Raw genomic sequence first — 6940 nt, forward strand, 5'->3', positions numbered from 1 at the left:
TATTTTTTATTTAAAATTAATATTTAAAAAATTAAATTGTATTTTTGATGAAATAAAACAACATTTGATATAACACGCATTTCTTATTTTTAATCCTAAAACATAAGTTTCTTAGGTTATAATTATTTTTACATAAGAGACATTTATTATTAACTTAACTTATATACTTAATACATATAAATAAATAAATACATTGTGTGATTTAGTTACATCTATTTTTATCTAAGCTACAAATAAAAAGTACACTGACGTACAAAAGTTTCAAAATATCTTCATCATCAGAATAATCAGACTGAGTTCATCAACTGCTGAACGTAGACTTCAACCATCTATTTCCACATTGCTTAGTCCAGTGCCACGCAACCTTAACCAGGTCATTAGAACATCTTATAAGAGGTCTAATGGTGGTGTGAATCCCTGGCGCTATTCTAGAACTTTTCCTACATATTTTTATACACAATTAAATAAAAATTGCAGTCTTAATTAAAGTTTATTTGTTAGTTTTTTTATCTTTAATCTATTAAAAAAAATAATGTAGTTAGTATAACATTTTAGTTTTATCAATGTTATTTAATGTTTTAAAATAATTTTATATAAAATTTTCTTAGCAAAACATACATAAAATAGACAAAAGATAGATCTGTAAAGATATAAAGTTAAAAAATTAATTGGAAGGCTTATGGGGCGGTATGGTCGCATTGCCTCTTAAATTACAAAAAAAAAAGTTAAAAAATATGAATTGAAGTCATGAGAGTCGGGAGTGAGTTGTAATTTTTTCAATATAGATTTTAATTGATAAACCAGCTCTAAATGGTAAAAATCCATAACGCCACAGTGGTCTTAAATTTAAGACAATATTTTTTATAGAAGGCATTAGAATAACCATCTTAGCCTATCAGAAATTTAAAGTTTGGTAGCGTTTAACTTTACTATTGTTAAAGTAATTTACAAAGGTGGGCATTAACTCGTTAATCCGTTAATCGTTAATTAACGAAGTTAACATTTTCCTTAACGGATTAACTTTTAAGTTAAATTCAAAAAGTGTTAACGCTCTTGTTAACTTCCGTTAAATTCTACTTCCGTTAATTTAGTCCGTTAATTGTTACAATAGACACTTATTGACGTGTTGTCATTTTATTTAAATTATGCAACAGGCTACATTCGTAAGTTCGGCGACCGTCGGCGAGTCGAATGGTGAACGAGAACGAGAGAGAACGAGAACGAGCGAGTGTGATGAATGTTATACAAATAGCAAATACAATACACCGAGCGGCCGGGATAGACGTGATCAAAAGAGTACCACAGAATCCTTGTTAGAAAATAGTGACGATTTAAACAAACTTACCTCTATCAAATATTGCGAAGTTTAGGCGCTAGACACCTTCAAAGTTTATTAATTATTTCACATTTACACAAATATCTCGAAAAGTATTTATTACATTTTATTCACATTAAAACTGGTTTTCATTTATTTAACATCACTTTTTTTAGAACAAGACTTTGTTATAAAATCAACACAAGGTTCGAAAACACTTTACTCTTAATACAATAATTGTTATACGTGAGACGCAAAATCTATTAAAAAAGATAAACTCTGCGTTGAATAGCAATCAAAATAATCGAGTGCGCATTACTCTTCAACGTCGTACCTAAAATACAACTAAACTTTGTTGCAGACAAAAATTTTTATTTTAATGTTGGAGTTTAAAGACAACAAAAAAAAATAGTTTATGGTTCATTTGAAAAAGCGTACAAATACAAGTCTATGACACGGTAATAATAATACCGTGAGTGAGAGAGATACAGTTATACCCAATTCCTGTGACGTGACAAAGACAGGGATAACTATCTTCTATCCCTTTCTGCGTACCAGGCTTTGGGGTTTGTTTGGAACAAAGGTTGTCCCCTACAAACAACCTAGGTTGTCCCTAACAAAGTTTGACATTCGTGTTATTTTTCGAAAATTGTGAGTACTTAGTCGCTGTAATTGTGTAAAAATATTTTGATATTTCAGTTTTAGTTAGGTAAAGTTTATAAAACATGGTATACTGCTGTATTGTTGGATGTAAAAGCCGTAGTGAGCGAAAAGAGGAAAACATAACCTTTCACTCGTAAGTACTGTAACTACGCACCTATTCAAATGTATTCATACAAAATAAGGAAGAAAATACAAAATAGTTGTTCTTTACAGTCTTTGTAATAACTAATATGTTAAAATACGTGTAAAATCAGCTAAAATAAAATCGTATTTTTCGAACATTATGCGCCCAAACGCAGATGTCATTTGTGTCAAATAATATACTGTGGATCTGGGAAACAAGCGGCCATATTAAACTTCTTTTCAAATTGGTTGGTTATTACCCGTAAAAATAATACCACCATCTTGTTGTAAAAATTACCCTGAATTTAGGGGAAATAAAGTATAGTATTTGTAATGTATATAAATGAAACAATTCACATTTTTTATACTATTTTCAACAGATTTCAAAATGAGTAGTTTTTAATTCTGGTATATGCTGTGTTTTTTATTGATACTTTCTTATCCCGTTGATTTTAAAGAGTATATTTTTTAATTTGTCCCATGTAAATTTTATCGAAATCGGTTACTTAATTTCTTAGAAAGTACAATCAAAATAGTTAAATATTAAGTAGTTTTACATATAGTGTTCACTGTAATGATATACAGAATAATCTAAAATTATATGACTTTAATATTGATATGTTTTTTGTAGCTTTTTAAGAAGACTTAGGGCTTCGTGCATATCGAAGAAAAACAGGACATCGTTTGAATGCTGGTCTAATGGACCTAAGACTGAAGAGATGCCGCGCTTTGTTGAAGCGGTACGCGGGAAAAAAATATCGGGAAATTCTTTTTTTGGAGTCACTCAAGACATCCTAGATTAAGGCAGCCGCCGATATTGACATAGACCTCGTTCGTGCTGCGATAGACAACTGGCCGCGCAGATTGAAGGCCTGTATTCAAAATCACGGAGGTCATTTTGAATAAACTTTAGTGTCATAAGAATCTATGTTTTGTTAAGTTCATTTTGGTATATAAATGGTCACATAATGAATAAACTTGTTTCAATTATTTTATATTAAACATGTGACAGAATTTATGACCTGACTAAGTATTATTAAAAAATCTGTTTACCTAATCTTAGTCACACAAACAAAAATTACGCATTGTTTTTTACATTTATTACATTTATTAATTACAATATAATTGGGAATATATAAATTGGTATATATTAAATTATATCGTAATTATTCATTTTCGGGACAAAACAAATAACTGGTAACCCCAATCCTTTTACTTATATATAGGTATAGTCTATAGTACTCTCTATCTGTCCCTTACGGGTGAACGCGCATGCCATATCTATATAATTCTTCATCTGAGTACAAATAGGATTTTTTTTGTCATTGCGTAGATAAGAAACAAACAATGAAAAATAAATTTAAAAATTCGAAAGACGAAATGTGCACGCAATAAACGTTCCTCAAAAACAAAAGGGATTTAGGTGTTTATTACCGTCGTTTGTTTTTTTGGGGCTTCTTCATAGTCAACGAAAAATAATTTTAACAACAACAAAAATATGAACAAAGGATCAAATGGACAGCCGCACAGAGAATGCGATAACGAACTCGATGGATTTATGGCCCCAACCCTTCTAATGGTCGGGGATGCACGTGCGCTGCGCAAAGACAATAGCGAAGATAATTTGTTTGTTTACAAAAAAAAAGTATACAACAAAAAGAGAAAGAATGAGGAAAAAGATAAAATAATTATTTTAGTGAAATAATGTTAAACTGTGTTATACTTAATTTAATATATGAAATGTCGCCACAAGTGACCTTTACAAAAAGACATCGATTTTTTTACGTATATCGAAAGTTTATTTTAAAATTAATTGAATTTCGTTGAAAATAATTCAAAAAATATTCTTACTAATTAACTATAACGATTTTATAGGTGATAAGAAAGAGAGAAGACATCACCCGCGATCGGTTGTTTTCGTTATGTCGTGTAACTTATGCTCTATACACTGAGAGTAATTTAACTTGTTTTAACATATAACAATAGATCGGACGATAAATCATTAGATGATAGAAGTTATCGAAGGCATCTCAGTTGTATAGTTTGATGCGTTGAGATGTATCACTGGATTGGTTATATAGTTTATTTATCAATGTTATAATAAGTTTCCTCTGATGTTAGAAGTTTTATTATTAAATCTATATTAATAAATAAAAAGTACGTAAAAAATGATGTCTGTTCGTGGGCCCTTAGCTAAAATAAAATAAAAAATATTACCAAATTATACATAAAATTAAATTTTCAGTTGTTGGAGCAAATGAATATCCGGGTGCAAATAGTAACAGATAAATGTAAATACTGCACAAATGTTTTGATTGTTTTCTTTTGAATATTATCACATTTCTTACTGTTTAATAGAAAATTTATGTTGTCTTAATTTAGTTAGCTCTCTAATTCCGTGACGTCGGATTGTCGATAAAAAAATTGACTGAAAAAGTCAATTGTCCATTATTGTCAGTGTAGTATATAAGTGTGTGTAACTAGTGCATGCTATGTCATTATTATGGTACAGGCATTAGTAAATCGCTCCTATTGTCTAAATTATATTTCAGTATATTATATAACTAAACTATAGATAGGATTAGCGATCGCCCGAGATTTCGTAAGCGCAGTAAAAAAATAGCCTAAGTTCTATTGAAAGTCTCGACAAAATCGGTCCATACCATTCGGAGATTATTCATATGGCCATTTCTCGCTTGCGGCTTATACTCGTAATATAAACAAAAATTAACTTTAACTGTTAACTTTAACTTGCGTTAAATTTTCGTAAATTAAACGCTTTAACGATTAACGAAGTTAAATTTTTATTTAACGAATTATCGATTAACGAAGTTAACTTTTTGATTAACTGTGCCCACCTATGGTAATTTAGCCATTCTAGGTCTCATGGCCTTAATTATGGTCGAATTTCAACCAATGAGTGACCGCGAGTAAATTAAAAAAAAGCATTATCGAAAAAAAATTGTAAAATTTTAAAAAATATCTGGATTCTTAATAATAACTGTATTTACCAAAAAAACACGGTTTTCGATATGTATTTGAAATGTGCGCTTCTAAAAAAAAAATCTTTAAATCAAATAATCGTTTAAAATTATGCACGTCAGTGTACTTTTAACAAATAAACATAACAAATACTAAAAAATATATAAATAATTGGTTCCTACACGTAAATTGTAGATTAAAATAATTAAAAAAACATAGATAATTAAAAAATAAACATTAATCATACATTTTTTATGCATTCCTTTCCAATAACTTATCCTTTTCAGTACTAAACAGTTACAGTATCTTTTCTTCCAAAAATCTCTATCAGACGTTATATTTAAATTCCCATCTTTTATATATCCTTTTTCAAACACTTTATACTTCGTCCAAAAAAGATAGAACATAAACCTTTATCCAAAAAAAAATACAGTCGAATTGATAATCTCCTTTTTGAAGTTGGCTAAAAAATTTATAATATTGAATTTCAAAAATGTATTAATTTTTACTGTTAAAATAGTGACTGGTGTTGCCAGTTGATGAATTTTTGATGATAATTTTGTATTCAATTTTTTTTTTTTACAATGAGTGAGTTTTTGATACCAGAACCTAAGTTTTAAACATACTAGCTTTAATCCGCGACTCCGTCCGTGCGGAAAAAAAATGCACACAAGATAAAAAGTTCCTATGTCCGTCTCCTAGTTCTAAGCTACCTCCCCATCAATTTTCAGCTAAATCAGTTCGACCGATCTTGAGTTATAAATAGTGTAACTAACACGACTTTCTTTTATATATATAGATTACTATCTCCGTTTTGTGAAAGATAATGACAGGGATGAAGATATATTTTATATTGAGAGTCTGGTTTCAGAATTTAAAATACGAATTCAATGGCAAAAAGCTAGTTAACAAATATTATACTTAATTATTATTTTATTTCTATATAGATATGAATATGACAATTGCTTTATCACCTAAATCTATATATATAAAAGAAAGTCGTGTTAGTTACACTATTTATAACTCAAGAACGGCTGAATCGATTTGACTGAAAATTGGTGGGCAGGTAGCTTAGAACCAGGAAACGGACATAGGATAATTTTTACCCCGTTTTCTATTTTTTTATTATTCCGCGCGGACGGAGTCGCGGGTAAAAGCTAGTTTTGAATATTAAAGTGCATTTCCACTGAATAAAATTAAACAAAAACGTTGTTATCTAATTTTGTTAATAACATGATCAACATTCTCACGAAGGTATATATATATTTGCTATAAATATTGTATTATTTTATTCTATTTGTATTGTTATTATTTTCATTTCTTGTCACTGTTCGTGTTCATGTGCACTGTAATTTGGTTTACTTAATTTAATTTCTACCCTAAGGTTGTCTGGCAGAGATCGCTGCTTAGCGCCTTTTATGAAAATCCTGATTTACTTTCTTTTTTCTTAACTCCATCATAGTGCAAAATAAAATATATTTGTATTTGAAATAGATAGTACATTTATATATTTGCAGTGGAAATTTATTATTAATTACTAATACTAACTGATGTTATTTTTACAATAAATTATTGGTTAAAAAAAACTGATAAGATCGTAAAAGAAAGACTATTTAGTCTAAAGTTAGTCATAATTTATCAAATTGTATTAAAATATATTTGAAAAGGAACTTTTATATCGTTAAACTTTTTAAACAAACGCTGCATCATTTTAGGATAAAATTCCATTCATCCTCGTAACGCCCACTGCTGGGCATAGGCCTCCCCCCAAAGATCCCTCAAAGAGTATTAAATTAGTATTAGAAAGATGATAAAATTAGTGATTTTTTGGTCATATTCTCTAATTGAGAACAATTT

Source organism: Papilio machaon, chromosome 27 (genome assembly GCF_912999745.1).
Source record: "Papilio machaon chromosome 27, ilPapMach1.1, whole genome shotgun sequence".
NCBI classification, from domain to species: Eukaryota; Metazoa; Arthropoda; class Insecta; order Lepidoptera; family Papilionidae; genus Papilio; species Papilio machaon.